A 20070-nucleotide genomic window follows, 5' to 3' on the forward strand; every position below is an offset into this window, starting at 1 on the left:
TGTGCTAAACTTAAAGTAGACCACAGTGTAAAACAGATTATGATTAACATTTGTACACACTTATCTATTAATGCATTGAAGCAGAATGAAAACTAATGATGAACATTGCATCTAATTTACTTATTTTTCTTTTGTGTAGTCTCCAATTTTTTTCAAAAACACAGTTAATGAGTTTGGTTACAGGGGTAAGGAATTAATACTGTATAATAAAATACCACTTTTGGTGCAATACGATTTGAGAATAATCTTGGGCGACGTCCGAGACAGGGCTGCCACTATTTAAGCGGGCCAAAGTGGGACATGGGTGTGTGGCCAGTATGACACTGGCCACACCCTCTACCATAACATCATCACAGGTGTAGTGAAGGAGATGCAGTTATGGGTACAACAACTGGCTGTCTGTTGGAGTGGCTGGCTGCTTAAGTGGCCAGCTGGCTGGCTATCTGCTAGAGTGGCTAACTGGCTGGCTAGCTCCTAGAGTGGCTAGCTGGCTGGCTAGCTGGCTGGCGAGCTGCTAGAGTGGCTAGCTAACTGGCGAGCTGCTAGAGTGGCTAGTTGGCTGAAGGGAGTGGTTACCTGGATGGATGAGTGACTGGATTGATGGATGACTGCCTAGATAACTGGTTGGATGGATGAAAAAATGAATGGATGGTTGCCTCAGCTGTTAGAAAGAAGAAAAAATCTTGGTCTTTCTTTAGTGGATGTAGAAGCTCTAAAAACAAACCGCTCTACAGCTGTGATCTTTGTAGGGCTCTTCCTTCCCCAATTCCCACCTCCTTCATGAATTGCAGCCAATTGCTGCACAATTTAAAGCTCCCGGACCTAACAGGGAACAGCTCTACCTACAGTTCTGGGTTGGTGATGTAACAACTGACATGGAAAACCCGGAAGTAATTGTGGATTTTCCAAAGCAATTCAGTGTGATCTAAAAGTGGGACTTTTCAAGTCACACTTCTTTGCACAGCAGGCAACGGGATGAGGAAGCTCAACCTGTGAGTGTCCCGCTAATAATGGGATGGGTGGCAACCTTAGTTCAACAAACAGGTTTGATGGGGAGGCAAAGACTGCATTCAGACAACAGTTAAAGGAAAGCCTCTAACTGGAAAACCCCAGGTCCAGATGCAGTACCTGACTTTTGGTTAAAAGTATTAACATCTTTGCTGAAGTTTAGGCATGGTAAGAACTATTTATATACACCTCCAAACAGACACCACACTGGCTAACAACAGGCAAAACAATGCTCTTAAGTATGAACCTGCAAGGTTACCCTAAAATTATAGACCAATAACATGCCTTCCGATGACATATAAAACTATAAACTCTGCACAAGCGTCCATTCCCATGTATAGTCATTTTTAGAAGAAAACTTAATTATGGTAGTAGAACAAAAGAACAATAAAATAAAGTCATATGTAACAAAAGATCATTTGTTGTTAAATTAAGTTATAGTGGAGAACTGCAAAAAGGGGAAGAATCTAAGTATGGCAAGGATTAACTACAAAAGCATTTGATAGTATCCCACATTCATGGATAAAAGAGTGTTTAAAAATTATAAGATACACCCTACACTGATCGATTACATTACAGTAACCATGAAACAATGGCAGACCACTTTGCAATTAAGCCATGATATAGGACAGATTATCATCCCAGGGATAAAAATCCAAAGGGGGATATTCCAGGGTGATACTCTTGTCACCATTGCTATTCTGCCTTGCCATTAATCTATTAAGCCGTTTACTTAGCTTAGGCCATGGCTACAATTTGGCTCCTAGACAACAACAAAGTCTAATGATTTCTCATCTTCTCTTTGTCGATGATTTAAAACTGTATAGCTCATCAGATGAAGAAGTGAAAGCACAACTGCAAGTTGTCAAAACTTTTTCAGATGATATTAGAATGTAATTTGGTCTTGATAAATGTGTAAAGCAACCTTTAAAGCAGGAAACCTGCAGCATCAGGAAAACATCAGTTTGAGACAAGAATGTGACATAAAACAACTTGAGAAAGAGGGAGTGTATAAATACTTGGGAATTGATGAAGGATCAGCAATTAAACATGAAGAAATGCAAATAAAACTCAGTAAGGAATACTTTAGAAGACAAATTAATCTTGAGAACAGCACTGACATCTAGGAACAAGATCCAAGCTCTAAATCAGTTTGCTCTTCCTGTCCTAACGGACAGTTTTTGAGTGACTGACTGGCCCCAAAAAGTGTTGGATAGATTAGATATTAAAACATGAAGGATGCTTCATGCTCACCAAATGATTTATAAAAATCAGTGTATACCAAGATTATATATTCCCCGTTTCAAAGGAGGGATTGGCCTCCTTGAAATTGATTACATGTATAGATCTGCAATCATGGGATTCCACACATATCTAGTGACCTCACTTGAAAGTTTTGAAATATGAGGAGAATAAATCTAAGATGACTTCTCTGCTTAATTTAGCAGAAGCATATAGATGTCAAGCAGGAATGGAAATCAAACCAGAAGTAGAAAAAAAACAGACAGCAACTGAATGTGCCAAAAATCAAAAGAAAGAATATATGGTGAAGGACCAGATAAGAAGGCAAAAAATGTGGAAAAAACTAATATAGTTGCTCATGAAGAAATGCTGAAATGGTTAAGAAGAGGCAAATTCAAACCAACAGATGAAAGGTTAATATTGGCAGCCCAAGATAGTGGGAGAAGTCCATCGAACATGTGGGAAACAGTCACACCTTGTTGCTGGTTGTGACACACTAATGGCAGAAGGACTGTATACTGAAAGTCATAATAATGTGCTGAGATTGTTGCACTGGGGATTGTGCAGACATTATGGTATTGAAGTGGCTGAAAAACACTAGAAACATGAGCCACAATGCATCATAGAAAATGATGGTTTATATCACATGGAATCATCCATTACCAACAGTTCAAAAGACAGAAGCTAGAAAACCGGATACAGTGGTCCAAGAAAAGAAGACAAAAGTAGCATCAATCATTGAAATCGCCACACCCAGTGACTATAGTGTCTTGTACAGAAAGAGACAGTCAAAAATACCAGGATCTGCATGCAAAATGAAAGCAATGTAGAAGAAAGATATCCATACAGTTCCAATAGTAGTAGGAGCAAAGGGTCTTATAAAAAAGAATTTATAATCATATTTAGATATGTTATCAATCCATGTAACCCCGTACGACTTGCAAGATGAGTCATCACTGTGCACATTGTGGGTGCTGCGAAGAGCACTTTTGGCTGACAAAGACTGAAACAATACTAATTTCATGAACTTAATCATACTTTGACTTAGGAATGGGGTCCATTCCCATCATGGTATTAGAAACCCAAAAGAACTGGAGAAATTAGAAAAGGGACTTGAGGGCCCAAGCAACAATGGGGATCCTAGCACCCAAAAGACAGATGTCAGTTACTCTCTCTCAGCTCAGATTGGTGAATGGTGCATTTGTGTGTCTATATCTTGACCAATGGATGGGAGATTGCAGATATACCCCAGGGATTACTTCAGCGTCACTGCTTGACAGAGGCACAGCAAAATGATAGGCATAGTTTTTATTCAAACTAAAGGGGTGGCGAAAGCCACATAACTATGGGCTAGGCTTATAAATGCCCTTGGGCAGATAGCCTAGTATGAACCTATGAACCTATGAACCTATGAACAACTCCTTTAACCTCACATGTGAATAAACCTTTAGGTACATACTTGACATTATTAATAAATTCAAAATAATTTGCAATATGTGTACAAACTAAACACTTACCAGCTCTAAAGGTACCTATATTTTTCAGATATCTTTGTATATCTAGCCTGGACAAAACAAAAGACCCATGTACTAACGTGTCTTTTATACTTTTACCCCTTATATGAGATAAAGATAGATTTTGGGGTAACATGTTTGTTAGGAGTTTGTCTTGTAATAGAAACCTCCAATAATACTTCACCATATTTACAATCCTCACTACTAGTGTTATACATAGACACGAAGTACATTTGCTCTTTTTTCTGTCCTTCACTTATAGTACCTCAAAGTTGTGCAGTACCTCCTTTCATTACTTAAATATCTTTTATTTTTTACACCACTATCAAAAGCTTCCCTCACCATAAACTGGATCATACCCCCTGCTTAGAAACATGTTACCTGATCTCTTGATTTCCTGTTTCAGAATATTTTTATCATTACATATTCTAGACAGATGTAAAAATTCCCTGTAGGAAAGAGCTGTTATCAGGTGAAAGGGGTGACAACTGGAGACATGGAGAAATTGGCTACCATCTACAAACTTCCTAGGCACTCCAGAAATAATACAGCCATCCTCTCTAAGACAAGATCCAAAAAAAAAAAAAAAAACACTTTCCTCCCTTGTTGCATACCATCAAAAGAAAGGCCAAATGGATTATGATGCAAACCAGTAACAAAGTTATTTACTTTGTCTTGGCCTCCTTTACAAATAAAAATTAAATCATTAATATAGCTAAAATAAAAACCTACAAATTCCTGTCTAAATAAATATATAGTTTCAAAAAAATGCAATAAATAAATTGGCATACATGGGGGGAAATGGTGCCCCCATGGCTGTCCCGTTTTTGCTTAAACAACTATAAGAAAAATCATTATTTTTCAAACAAAAATCCACTAATTCAACTATAAAGGTAGAAAGTGGATTATCTCCCAAAAATGGCAAATAGCAGCTAAACCATCTGCATGTTTAATCAAGGTATACAAACTTTTCATGTCCAAAACTACCCAATACATCTCTTTGTTCCACACAACTGGGGAAATTTTTTGCAAAAAATCAAAACTGTCTCGAATATAAGAGGAATTTTTCAATACATAAGGAAGTACTAGCCTATGTAACAATAAGCATAAATTGTGGAGAAAATATCTGCATGCAGAAATAATAGGTCTGCCCGGTAGATCACACATACCTTTATGTATTTTCAGTAAACAAAAGAAAATAGCCATTTCGCTACTTTCATTGAATAACTTTTCATTAACATCCTTTCTAGTGGAGTATCCCAAATGGATACCCTTCTCCAACACCTTCTCATAATCAATTATAGCTTTTTCAGATAACTTTCTCTCACTAACTTCACAGACTTCCCGGTCCATCAGGTGATCCATACACATCTTGTGATATTGTACCGCATTCATTACTACTATTTTGTTGCCCTTATAGGCCGGTTTAATCACCAAGTCCTTTCTGTTCTTTAGCCTTTGTAAGGACTTCCACTCTCTAAATTCTAAATTATATTCAATGCCACCCTTATTTTCCGGAACCTTCTTACAAATATTTTCCCCACCAAAATTTGTCATTGAACTAAAATGTGAAATGCATTCATTATCAAAAGGAGGAATAAACTTACTTACAACAGGAATATTTGAAGTGTCTAATACGCAATATGCATTTGCATTAACACAACCAACATCAACATCTTCCATTTCTTCACAGCAAGAATAAGAACTGTCAGACATTTGATTTTCTGAATCAGAGACACTAAAATTCATGTCCTTATAAAACAACACTTAAGATGAAGCTTCCGAACAAGTTTAAAAATTTCTTGCCTCACTATATAAGCCCTAGGAATAACAGTTGGAATAAACTTAAGCCCTAAATTTAATACTGTTAATTGCTCGTGTTAAATCACAATTAGATAAAAATTTTAGCAATTTCAAATTCATTATCATTTAAATTTCTTATTATTGTACTGTCCGCTTTTAAAGTCCCTTCTATAGGAACCGTTTGTATTGTTCCTACCCCATTTTTGTCCTCGTCTTTGTTGTTCACAGTCACTCCGAAATCACCGCTGATAATCCTAGGCTTGTTGTAGAAGGGGAAGAGGTGGAAACTCCCCATCCATACTGTCTTCTGAGATATTCTGACTAGTTCCTTCCGAGATAGCAAATGGCACTGAATGGACTCTCTTTTCCCTCAGTTTCCTCACTGATGTCTTCGCTGATGGTGATTGGATGAGGCCACAAAAGCCTGCCCTCCTTCATAATCACCAACATCTCTCTCCAGTTTAAAATTTTCTTACACTCCACTAGCTCAGTTTAGAATTAATTCTGTCTTTTAAATTATTAATGTTCGGTGCACCTAGAGAGTTTGTAATCATGTTTGACAAGGTTGCCATTTCCTGTTTAAGTTTCTTATGTTTAGCTTGGTCTCTCTATAATAAAATATGCAACCAGTCAATTACACATTTATAAATTGTATGTCCAAGGGGCAACTCTCATCAAATGGAGTGCTTCTGTATAAAGAATGTATTTATATTTTAAAATATAATACATTAATTCCAAGGAGACTTAATAGTGCACTAAATTGGAAATGTTTGCTTTAAGTGTAACATTTTTTTAATTGTTTAATTAGATAATTACATATATTTATTGATGGTAAAGAAGTATAAAACTAGTGTTCTGCATATTTTAATTTCTATTCCAAGAAGGTGGTTACACCGTGGCGCTAGAAAGAAAAGAATAAATATTTGTCTATTTTACAGCTTGGCTGTTTGTTTTCGTCATCACATTTGGATCTATTAGTTGTTGAGCTAGTAATTTTATGCTCAACCAGACATTAGAATTTCATACCCCATTACTTGTCAGAAAAATGACTGAACAGTAATAATTAAAAAACATCCCTGATTTTGGGCCTTTGCCGCCACCCCCCCCCCCAAAAAAAAAAAAAAAAAAAACCCACAAACAAACAAAAACACACACACACCATCAATCTTTTCACTTTATCATTATTACTGTGCCTGATTTCTGCTGTTGTTTCTTCCCTGGAGATTAAAACAATTTTTATCTCTTAATTGTTTTGTTACATTTATAGTAACATGATGCCTAAAACATTGCTAAACATTTTCACAATAAATAGGTTCATAGGTTCATACTAGGATATCTGCCCTAGGGCATTTATAAGCCTAGCCAGAGTGTGTTTGGCTTTTGCCACCCATTTTAAATTAATTTTGCTATGCCCTATATCGAGGTTAGTATACTGTGCCTCTGTCTAACAGTGACACAGAAGTGATACCTGGGGTAAACCTACGATCTCCCATCCACTCATCAAGATTCCTCTTGAAGATAGTCAATGAGGGACTCTGCCTAACCTGGACTGGGATTTTATTCCAGAGTGAAGGGAGCCTCTGGGTTATGAATCTGTCCCTCCAGCATGTCCTATTTATTTCAGTGCTGAGGTTCAAGTCTCGAGCGTAGCTCGATGGGATTTGGATTTTCTGAGGTGCAGCATGTCCATTAATTCCGGGTTGGACACTGCTTTATACGTCAGGCACAGATCGCCTCTGAACAGGCGGTATGCCACTGAGTAGAGCTGGAGTTTCTTTAATCGGGCAGCATATGGCATCTGTTTGAGCCCTATGATCCTCTTGGTGAGGTACTTTTGGGGTCTTTCCAGTTGCTGCAAGTGTCTGGTAAGGTACATCCCAAAAGGGGCATTGTACTCAATTATGGGCCTGATGAGGGATGAGTAAAGAGGCACGATGACCTCCCCTGATCTAGATGTGAATCCCTTCATGATTAGGTGGGCTATATAAAATGTTTTTCTAACCACTTTGGCCACGTGGTTGTCAAATGAGAGATTGCTATCAACTTGGGTCCCCAGGTCCCTAATTACTTCTTCTGTACTTAATGGATTACCACTTATGTGGTAATTTGTGGGCACTTTGTTTTTGCCAAAGGGGATGACTATACACTTTTTGGCGTTTAGCTTGAGGCCATGGTTCTGGCACCAGTTGTCTGTTTCTATGAGGCCCTTTTGGAGGATGCTTGTGTCAGCTGGAGAATCGATTATGGCGCCCAGTTTGCAGTCATCTGCGAACTTAGTCAGCCACAGTCCTTCTCTGTTGGCCTGTACCTCTGAGAAATATATACCGAACAAGAGAGGTCCCAGGACTGAGCCTTGGGGGACGCCACTTGTAACTGGTTTGGAGTCTGACATGGCTCCAGCAATTCTAACCATGTGGGTTCTGTCCTTGAGCCAGTTTGCAACCCATCTAGAGACATAGGGGTTTATATTTAAGCTGGTGAGCTTATCTATAATGCCCGAGTGGGGTATTGTATCGAAGGCTTTTGCGAGGTCCAGGTAGGCTGTGTGGACCACCTTCCCCTCGTCAATGGCCTTGGTGACTGTTTCAAAGAAATCAACCAGGTTTAAGAGGCAGGATCTGCCCTTAACAAAGCCAAACTGGGTAGGATCCAGTGTCTGTAGGTCCCCAATATCTTTATTTATGAGGTCCATGATGATCCTTTCCATAGCTTTGCAGACCAAGCTAGTCAGGCTTATGGGGCGATAGTTTCCAGGAACCGTTGAGGCACCACCTTTGTGGAGAGGGACCACTGTTGCTGTACGCCACTCTTTGGGTACATATCCTGTAGTAAGGCTGAGACTGAACAGTAGTTTTATGTTTGGGTTTAGCTCTTCTTGGAGTTCATGTAGGATGCAGCCCAGGACACCGTCTGGTCCCATTGATGCTGTGTTTTTTGCTTTGGAGAGGGCAGCTCTTACCTGAGCATCTGAGATGTCAGGGGGGGGCAGCACTCTGCTGGGATAAATATTTGCCTTTTTGGTGGGGAGGGGGGGGAGAAGTTTGTGCTGAACCTGTCAGCTAGGATGTTGGCAATGTATGTGGGTTTGGTCTATTTTTTGTCATTTTGGACTAATTTTGAGCATATCTGGGAATTCCCACCCAGGTTCCTAACATAACTAAAGAAAGCCTTGTGATTATCCTTAGTGTCCTGTGCAATTTTTCTCTCGAAGCTGGCCTTAGACGATTTTATGAGTGCCCGTAGTTTTTTGCTAATACTGATCAGAGATGCCTTCCCTTTTTGGGATTTTGCTCTATCATGTAGTAGCTTCCTCCTTCTATTGTATAGTTTGTTTATGGCTGGGGTCCACCAATCAGGACGTCTGACTTTGGAGGATTGGGTCTTGGTTTTATTTGGGATTGCATGATCCATGCATTCCTGAAGGTGTTCATAGAATGCGTTTATAAAGGATTCTGCGGTCTGGGCCATATTTTCACAGGCCCGGGGGCTTTGAAGGATTCCACCTCGGTTTTGAGGAGTGTGAAATTTGCTTTAGAGAAGTTTTTCACTGTGGTTTTCAGGGCAGGGGGTGGAGTCGGGATGTGAATATCCAGTGAGATTAGTTTATAGTCTGATCTTACCAGTGAGGGATACACTTCTGGTCTGGAGCATAGAGTCCCCATGTTGGTGATGATCAGGTCCAGTATGTTTTCCCCTCTTGTGGGAGTGGTAACAAGTTGTTCCATAGCATTTGAGTTTATAAATTCTAGGAACCTTTGGGCTAGGGTGTTGGAGCTAGAGTAATGCTCCCAGTCTATGTTTGGGTAGTTGAAGTGGCCCAATATAATGGTGTTTGGAGAGACCTTCATATTTTCCAGTGTTCTCAGGAAGGCCGAGTGGGGTTCCTGGGTTTGGGAAGGTGGTCTGTAGCAGGCTATAAACTGGAAGGCAGTTTTACCCACTGTTAGTTGCACATGGATAGTCTCTGATGCTTCGTGCTGTGCCACCAACCTGGAGCTGTGGGTATCTTTGACGAATATTGATACTCCCCCTCCTTTTGTAGTACGGTCCAAGTTTTGGGGCCAAAAAGCATGATATGAGGTATAACCTGGTAGCGCTGGGGTGCTCTCGGGAGCCTTGAACCAGGTTTCTTTTACTGCACAGATATCGATGTTCTCCATGCTAAGGAGAGTTTCGAGTGCATGCATCTTGAGGTTTAGACTTCTGGCATTCAGTAGCATTACTCTTAGTTTCTTATCCCTTATGATACCTATGGAGGTGGGTTTGTCTTTTGAGCCTTGCCTAAAAAAGGCACTATGGGGGTAGCAAGAACCTTTGCCAATATCCGAAAGCCCAGGGGTGACAGGTGCAAGCCGTCCCTAGTGAAGCATCATGGCTTGTCAAGCATGTCATCCCAGGCTGACAGGCATTGGATCCCTTTTGAATGACACCAATACTTAAGCCAATTGTTGAAATTGATCATCTTGTCTTCATATTGTGGCATCATTCTTGGTGAGGGTAAGATGCTACTCAAGGTCAGGGTCATACTGGCCTGGGCTACATGCTCAGAGAGTTCCTTTATGTCTCTTTTCATGTAGTCCAGGGAGGTACGTCTCAGGTCATTCACACCAGCATGGACAATGACTGAGTCATATTTGTACTTGCCTTGGAGTGACCTGAGTGCTTGTGTTATGTGGCGGATCCTAGCGCCTGACAGGCAGCTCACCGTGACCTTCTCCTTGTTCAGCCTGGTGAGCGGGACGTCAGTGTGCCTGACGATAGAGTCACCTATTACAAGCATATCAGGTGTGTTGTTTAGCCTTAAGGGCTGTGACTGTTCGGCACACTGGCTTTGTGAGCTATGTGTTGGACAAGTTTTGTTTTGGGGTAGCGGTTGCTTAGGTGTCTGCTTTGGAGGTCTCTGCTGCTTAGGCAGATTTTTATTTATAGCCTCCAAGTATGTTTTTGTGTGTTTATGTGTTTGGTTTGCTGTCGTGGTAGGTCTATGTGAGATTGGAATTGTAGTGAGTGTGGTTTCCTTCTCCTCCTGACTGGTTTCGCCAGTACTGAGTTGAGAGAGCTTAGCCTACAGTATGGCTATATGGTTGCATCTCTCACATGTGTTGGAATTTGTTGGGAGGAGGACAGGGTTGTTTGTGTACATGAGGCAGTTGTAACATTGCCTCAAGATTCCGAGATTCACCAGCTGGACCGAAGACAGGGGCGGCTCGTGCTATAGGACTGCAGCCCCCCCACCTGTCAAAAAAAATTGCACCACTGTCCTGTCAATAAATTGAACCACTGTAGAAAATTAAAAAATAAAAGCAATTCACGAGTCCCAGAACAAGACTCCACACATGCGTGTTTAGTTCCTGACTACTGTATTAGGCAGTCTGAACTCCACGCACACATGCTTGCTTAGTTCATAAGCTCCAGACTGCTCTGTTAGGCAGTCCGGATAGAGAAGGAAGGAAACTCCACCCTGCCAGCCCAGAAGTCTGTGCAGTGAAGACCGCACAGACCGGAAGACAACCGGACTGCATCGTCCACAGGCTGGTGGCTCCAGCCTACTCGCTTCAAAACCCAGAACAGCCTGCGCAGGCTGCTACAGAGGACGGAGCTGCCATGGAGGATTGGGCTGCTTGCAGGGACAGATTCAGGCCGCTACAGAGGACTTAATAGCTGCCAAGGATTGGATCTGCTGGAGGTAGTGTGCGTGTGTGTAATGCCCCAGTTGCTACATGTGGGTAGAGAATAAGGCTTGAACCCTGTACTTTGGGTACCAAGTGGCAAGAGCCTGAATTTCCTACCCACCACCATTTGTAAAACATTGCAGATTTTTGCCTCATATTTGTTCTTTTCTGTTCCTCATAAAATCTGTGGTTTCTTTATTTTTGTTACTTATTACAGCCAGTGGTGCAGTGGTAGCATTGTTGCCTGACAGCTACAGGCTGGCTGGTTTTATTCTTGGCTGGGGTGCCTTCTGCGTGGACTCTGCATGTCCTCCCTGTTTTTGTGTGGATTTGCTCTGGTGTCCTCAATGAATATCTGTCCCTATTTTTGGACTGTATTCCCCCATTATTGGCTTTGTCCGGGTTGTTTGTGCCAAGGTTGAGAGCTATGGTGATAACTGAACTCACTGAATATGTTTGGGGGCGGTATTCCCCATTATTGGCTTTGTTCAGGTGTTTTGTGCTAAGATGTTGACAACAATGGTGAGAACTGAATTCACTAAATGGTAGCCATTTAAGTTTCAGTCTTCCTTTTTTCATAAAACCGATGATTTGGCATAGTGATATGTTGCTCTGACTGTTTTGCACAGGGTCATGGGTTCAATACTTGGCAGTAAAATGTATGGTGGTAACACAGCATTTTATTCTAACAACTTTCCAACATTATACAAGCAATGTTTAAAATGTGTTCCTGTTTTTTGGTCTTTTGCCCCCCCCCCCCACTAAATTTTGGATTTTTCCAGATTTCCTGTGCTGCAAAGTTCAGAAATGCAGCTGAGTGTCAAGTAGATTTTACAAGAAGCTGAAAGCTGCAGGGGAACAAAGGTTTAGTGCTGCTTATGCCAAGTCTGCTTGCATTGTTAATAGCACAATAGGCAATGTACTTACTTTTGATGCAGAAGGCTGTGGGTTCTACTCCCACAGTAGGCAGATTAATTGCTGATAATGTACTGTATTATAAAGGGGGTGGATGGTGCAATCCTTTTTGGTGAAGATACCTAGTAACTATGAACCTGTTATCAGTTTGCCATCCATTCCCTATTGAAATATTACTAGCTTATTATTTTTTTAATGCAACTTAGGCAATTTATTCCTCAAGGGCAGCAGGCACTTTATTTGTAGATGAAACAATGAAATATAAAGTTGGTTGCTATCAGCAACCTCTTCATTAGTGATTTCTTTAATGTGGAAATATTTAGATGACTTTTACTTCTTCAGCGGTTGTACATATTTACTGATACTGGAGGACTGTAGAAGTATGAGTAGACTTTTATGATAGAAATGTTCTGAATTGGGCAGTTTTGTCATTATTGGTGCATGCATTTTGTTTCATTTACTAGAAAAATGCTCAAAACGAATGTAAAATGCCCTCTAACAACTGTACTATATTGTACAAGGAAAATAATTTAATGCAATCAGGAAGGTGTATCAAAGACCACGTGTATGTTTCGTGTGCAATGGGCCTATGATTTGAAAACAGCCCAAAGTTAATCTTTATCTGCCACTGGCAAAATGTATTTTCTTTGAATGTGGGTTTCAATGCTGTTTCAATGAATGTGAGTTTCAAGGGCAGAGACGTTTTAATGCTAAGTCTGTTTTCATTGTGAGATCGCATTGCTTTATTTAGCAAACGTCTTAGTGTTTGTGCTGTAAAATGCAAAATAAAACTTTCAAATCAAGTCCAAATCATCGTAGAAGTAAAGCAGTATGCACATTAGTGTTTATGGTAAATGGGGTGCAATAGCCAAGTAATGGTTCATTGGAATGGCTGCAGTGGGGAGGCTCCATTTGACCATGATTTTGTGAGGGGGAAGGGCAGCAAACTCAAAGACAGCCCCGGCTGAACTATACCTTTCAACTGTCCAGATTTTCATAGAATGAATAGATTTTTGCTTCTTATTTTTGGTTTGTTCCTCATAAAAATGTGTGGTTTTCTGGCAAATAATTTAGGAATTAAGTCACTAAATAATGACAGACACTGAGTTTCAGACTTCATAACCTTCAGAAAAATGCATGCTAAAGCAAGACATGTTATTCTATCAATTGTCTTGGTTTATACAACAATTTATAGTACTGTTTATATGTTCCCCTGTATATTTGGCCTTGTCCAGATTTCCTGCATTAACAGGTTGAGAGGTACGTGCAAATAAATTGCTTTATAGAATTAGGCATATCCAACCTCTCAACTTTCCCCGATTTTGGCTCAAAATGTTGCTCTTCGCCTAATAATCTAACCGCAAAATGGCAATTTTGGAAGAAAACGTGGAGGGCTTACAATTAAGAAATAACTGTAATAATCAGAGTCATAGATTACTTTTATTTCAGAAATGCATGCAGATTCTTTTATTTTGTCAGCTGCTCAAGTTAGCAGTACTAATATTAAAAAGTGTCCCTTCTTTGACAGGTTCCCAGCTGTATAGTGTGGCTATTTTATATTTTTGCATCACATTTTTGGTCCATTTTTCATAAAATTGTGTCTTCTTTGGCAAATTAGTGGCAAATCATTAGACTGAAGTTAGAAAATAATGACAGACATTTGAGTTTCAGATTTTGTACCTTTCAGAAAATTCATACTAATGCAAGACCTACTATTCTATTATCTTTCTAAGTTTATAAGAGCAATATTTAAAAATTGTCCTTATTTTTAGGCCTTTTTCCCACTTCTGTGTATGACTCTGTTTATATTTCTTGTTCTGTGGTTGAGAGGTATGACAAATGTGTCAGGGCTATCATAGTCAGCCAAAGACATTCCAAATTGTGACATACTTATCGCACCCCACTCCCCCATGTAGTGACTCTGGATGTGTCCAAGCAAGGCAAGGAGCAGTTATGCAGTTTAAATGTGCAGAGTATCCCCCCATCCAAGGTAGACACAAGTGCTACTTTTATTTTGTCCTTGATTTTGCAGAATTTTCTGGTTGCTGTCATATTTTTATACTATTGATCTATGCTTATTATTACTCAGAAAGTGCCTGTTGCTCTGTGTTTAAGTAGCAATGCTATAATGACCATCAGGTAAGCTTGTCTAAGATTGTAAGATGCAAGTAAGCTTTAATAAGCATACTGTTAAAGAATTGCCAACATTGAAAGCCTTTCTGTTGTTGCCATGCAGAGAATACTTAAATAACTAGATAATGTATAAGCCTTGGGTATTGAAATGCATATGACAGTATTTGTAATAACGGACAGGATTACATTATTTTAAGAAGCTCATTATATTTGTTGGAGACTTGCAGTCATCTTTGCAGGCTTTACCTGTAAACCAAACAAAATGCCAATCTATCATGTGTGGTCCATTACCTGTACAGTAATCCTTTAAGCAATGTATCTCAAGGTTGTTTATTGTTTGCTTTTCATTTTTTACTTTGATCATGTTTCCCCCATGAAACGAGTAAATAGTTGTCAGGCAGCAGGTCTTTTTTGGATAAGAAACATTTTTACAAGTGGGGGTATCACAGAGATTGCTACTTTCAGCATGCTACTTGGTACTTTAATAAAGCTGAATATAAATTATAATTAGAACTGCAGTGCAAGGAGAAATGGTTTGAGTTGAGTGCTGCTTGTTTTTCATATACTTGCTTTTGACTGGCATTCCAGTAATGCATTTAAAAAGTAATTTATTTTTTCATGACTCACAACCTTTTTGTTTCCATCTAGATATTAAGTAAGCTGTCATGCAGCCAATGCATTGAAATATTTTTTTTTCTTCTACACTTCATGTTCTCTTGATTGGACTCTCATAGATATGGTTTGGCACCCAGGGCAGCATAGTCAATTAAAGTTACAGTTTTTGTGGTTTTGAGCATAGCTACTCCCCTTTCTAGTTGGCCACACCCCTTCCCATTGGCCACACCCATTCACCTGTCTCCTGCAGCCCCCCTTTGATTTTAAGTCACCAGCCGCCACTGACCAGAGAGGAGACTGACAACTGACCTTTGGACATGCTATAATAGTATTGGGAATTCCTTTATAATTGGAAAAAAAGGGCCAAAGGGGAACGAGGTACTCAAGGGGAGTTTGTGAGGGTGTAGTGCTTTTAATATTTTAGTGCTGACTTATATAATTGCTTTAGTGAGCCTCCAACTGTTTCAATGTATCTAATACTACTTGTCACAGTATGTATCACATTTGCTACAATGTTTTCATATCCACCAAGCTTCCCTGAAGTTGAAAAGCTTAAAAAACTTAATACAGTGTTGCAAATGTATGCAACTGCTACAAAGTGATAGTAGCTATACAGAAGGTGTTGTTACTACTGAGAACCTCTTATTTACTTTCTTTTCTAGCAGCCAGTGGTGTTGAAATGTATTCTGATTTTAACATATGTATGAAAAGTGTTTCTTCCACTGAGGGTCAGTTGAGCTGGATTCTTTAATTTCTGCCATTATTAATGATGGGGTGGGCTCTGTCACTTATTAACCCAGCTGTGCCCATAATGCCATGATTAGTATATTTTAAGGGTGAAACAGTTTATAGTAAAAGTTAAATTTGCTTATTTTGCTAATTTGAATTGGCTTAAAGCTCTCACGTATGCTACAAATAAAGGTGTTAGGGCTACAAGAGGGAACATACTCCCCCTGCCAAAAATACTTAAATATGATTTTATATGAATTGAAGAGTTATGTCTGTCTCTGTGGACTAACAAAACTGCTAATGAGACAGTCCAGGGAGGCAGCCTATGCCAATTAGTCATGTGCTCCCACGACCACCTCAGGAATACAGAAACTAGAGAGAGAATGTTATTTAACTAAGAGTATGAAAAGGAAGGCCATCCGAATGGTTAAAGACTGGATGAAAACCATGGGAGACTGAGCAGAAGTTCACCCCGGGGATCACTTCAGTGGCCTTGCTTGACAGAGGCATGGTAAACTAACTTTGGGCAGCATGATGCCACAGAATCTTGTTGGGCTAGGCTTATATAAGCTCCAGGGCCATTAGCCTAGTACACACCTATGAACAATCAGCTTCAGAGCATACAAGGATAAAAACCGGAGATTACCCGATCAGTTTGTGGACCTTGAGCTAAAGCAGCTAACTGGAGTGGTAGGAAGAACAGCAGAGCTAAAATTGCTTACTCTGGTCCAAGTAGGGAGGGAACATGCTCTGTTTTTTCCTCAATGGAGATCAGAGAACCATTAGAGGTTTTTGCCTCGGAGTGGGAAGGCATCTGCAGTCTTACATCATTCCTGTGACTAAGTGACAGTCTCACACACAACCCAAATTGTACATCCAACCCCAAAGATATTACTCCGCATACATGGGGAAATAGTGGGGTTAAGAAAGCTCAAGCTCCCCGCAAGGTGACAGCATTCCCAGTGTGTTCTTTTATCCTTCTTAGATACTTAGGAAGCAAAATGAGCCATACAATTCACACCTTGGGGGAATACAAAGAGGTCAGTACAGCATCTAGGAGGAGGGCTTGATGGTCAGAATGGGCCAGGACAAAAAAGAGGAGGAATATGATATAGAACATAAAAATCTAGGAAGACCACATGAAGAAATTCACTTAAGGATCCTCCAACTTCTCTTCACAGTGGACACTTCAGATGTTTGTGAAGTTAGTTATCAAGACATGTTTTAAAGCCACTGAGATAACCCCAACAGTTAAAATGCCTCCCACACATATAGAACAGTGGATTAAAACATGAAAAGACAAGTGGATTTTTCACTATTAGAGAATTCTCCAGTGCAGCAGAATCATATCCCTAATCAGTAGTGCAGGATCTACTACAGTCACAACGACAGACAATAAAAGATTACAGCATACAGGTTGCAGTTATATGTATAGTAAGAAATCCAGTGTGGCAGTATAAAAATATTCAGTTAACTTAGCTGCCCCATGAGAAAAACAAATAAACCACACCAGAAACAAATAATATTTTATGCAGACTCAAAGTGTTCTGGCTCCCTCCCTCACCAGCAATTCAATGGTTATGCCATCGAATTCAAAAAATATCCAGATAGCTGTAATAGTATCTAATGGAACATGAAGGTCATAATATCACAGTTAATGCACAACTGAAAAACTGGCATACATTAACAGATTAACAAATCATTTGCAGAAACTGTTATTGACCAATTAGCACTGTTAGGAAGAAATGCCAGTGAACTATCACTTTGGCTATTTTTTGACAGCAACATCATCATTCAAGCACATTTTTTTTTGAGGGGGAAATCAATGTACAAAAATTGCCCAGGATTATCAGTTATATTTTATTAGAAAGTTACTGCACTAGTTTATTTACATGCCCTGAACATAACTTATGGAAAAGGATGGAATTAATACATACATGCATAACTGCCATGCATGAATTTATCATCTTCTCAGTTCATTGATATAAGAATACAGTGCAACCCATCAAAAACTCTCCCACAACATATGTTACAACTTTTTATCATACTGGGAGAAAGCTAAAAATGACACAGATGACCAAAACCAGTAACAGCTATTGCATGTACATATTCAGAAAGTTTCAAGAGTAGCAAGTCTGACAGGCAGGCATTACATTACCATGCTTTTTTGAAGGCTTAAGCTTAAAACTTAAATGTTGCACATTATTTAGTGACTGTAGTCTTTACTGAGTTGCTGGATATAAACAAAAATTTTAACAGGAACATGGCTAAAATTACACCTAACTAAAAGAAAAGAGAAATATTCTGCAATATCAAGGTCAATTCAGAGCAGCTAAGCTCCCACACATACATACATGCAAACACACACACAGATGTGACCATCAGTAACGCCCACTTGTATGATTCTGGCAAAATACCTCATATGTTTGACTACATCAAAAGAAAAAAAATGAATGAATGAATAAATAATTGACAATCAGCAACCTCTCCTTTCAGCAAACTGCTGTCAGAATACAGTATGCAACACAGTTCAACCCCCCCTTTACCAAATATCAAGGAGATAACACAAAATAATGCAGGAAAATGGACCAATCTGTGGGACAGGTAACTTGCTACAACAGGTTTTACATCAGTATGACTTTATGTAGACTATTAAGTACATAAATAACTACCATACAATAATTAATATGGTCAACGCACTGCTGTCAGACTACATTAGTACATAAATAACTACCATACAATAATTAATATGGACAACGAACTGCTGTCAGACTACATTAGTACATAAATAACTACCATACAATAATTCATATGGTCAACGCACTGCTGTCAGACTACATTAGTACATAAATAACTACCATACAATAATTAATATGGTCAACGCACTGCTGTCAGACTACATTAGTACATAAATAACTACCATACAGTAATTAATATGGTCAACATACTGCTGTCAGACTACATTAGTACATAAGTAACTACCATACAATAATTAATATGGTCAACGCACTGCTGTCAGACTACATTAGTACATAAATAACTACCATACAATAATTAATATGGTCAACGCACTGCTGTCAGACTACATTAGTACATAAATAACTACCATACAATAATTAATATGGTCAACGCACTGCTGTCAGACTACATTAGTACATAAATAACTACCATACAATAATTAATATGGTCAACGCACTGCTGTCAGACTACATTAGTACATAAATAACTACCATACAATAATTAATATGATCAATGCACTGCTGTCAGACTACATTGACCAAGACACTGCACTCGCTTCCATATGTAATGATTTTCCTCACCTAGGTCCTGAATACAGTATGCCAAAAGTTCTTCCAAGTTTTCCAAAGTTTTTCTCTGTTGTTGTAGTTTTCTTACATTGTGTACTTTGTTCTGTATTTTGTTCAACACTTCTCAGGTTTACTGAGCTTATTTCCAAGGATTCCTGACACTACAGGAATTATGACTTGAGCTCAAAACTAGTTTGTTTTACATTAAAATGGTTCTTTTGCACTCTGTTGGGAGCAGAACTAAATTCAGTACATCCAAGTTGGAAACTGCTGGTGGAAAGTTTGTTGTGTTTTTATCTGCTTGGCCTGTGGGATTAATTGTGTAAAAGTCTTTCACCCTGCTAGTGTAAAAGCATTACAGTTTTGTGAGAATGTGCTCATTTCTTCATTTTCTTGCTCTAGTATGTTTCTCAGTGCTCCACGCTCTGTGTGCCTGCCACCAATACACTTAGGACTTTTAAACCAGCAATGTGCTAACTAACTTTCTAACATAAGTGGTCCCCCTCACTGGTTAAATGACACTTCTCTGATGCACTTCTATATTACAGCAATGTGTCCCAGTCCAGAAAGCATCAAGAAACCAGACGTACATTACTTCTTCACAGTGTACCGCAATTAAAACCTGTTAATCAGAGTTAAGTGAATACTGTAGTGGTGTGCGCATGAGCTTGTCCCAAACATTAGATCCCAGCACTACCCTTGTTTTCCTCCTTCCATGCCTGTCCATAGTACCTTCATTTAATATGAAGAAATAACCACTGAATATAGTTACTGCATACAGTTACCAGAAAGCAAAGGATAGTAAGAGACATAGTAAGTTGGCTCTGCATTTAGTACAATTCCCCAACTCGTACTTTTCCAAACTGTTCTTTAACTGTACATGAAGAAATAGGTCACTACCACTACCTGTAACATCACCACTCTTCCTCTCTAACATACCTAGGTTTTGTCATATTTATACTTTTTTAAAAATAAACACATATTCATCCAGTATTGACTACACTGTACATATAACATTAGCCATTGTAATGACGTGTTGTAGTCTGTGATTACAGATAGTTTTTTCACTCTTGCTGTTTTGATGGCCATGTTTCTGCTCACTCTGTTCACCCTTGCAATGCTCAGGCTTAC

The 20070-nt window shown here is 39.3% G+C and overlaps 1 protein-coding gene across 1 annotated transcript in view; it reads right to left on the bottom strand.

Annotated features, from left to right (window-relative positions):
- The window catches only part of LOC122793290 (anthrax toxin receptor 2-like), a 3151219-nt gene that overhangs the window by 1512988 nt on the left and 1618161 nt on the right, over positions 1-20070 (bottom strand). The gene's annotated exons all lie outside the window — the stretch shown is intronic.

This window comes from Protopterus annectens, chromosome 2.part0 (genome assembly GCF_019279795.1).
Source record: "Protopterus annectens isolate FY-2018-M chromosome 2.part0, PAN1.0, whole genome shotgun sequence".
NCBI classification, from domain to species: Eukaryota; Metazoa; Chordata; order Ceratodontiformes; family Protopteridae; genus Protopterus; species Protopterus annectens.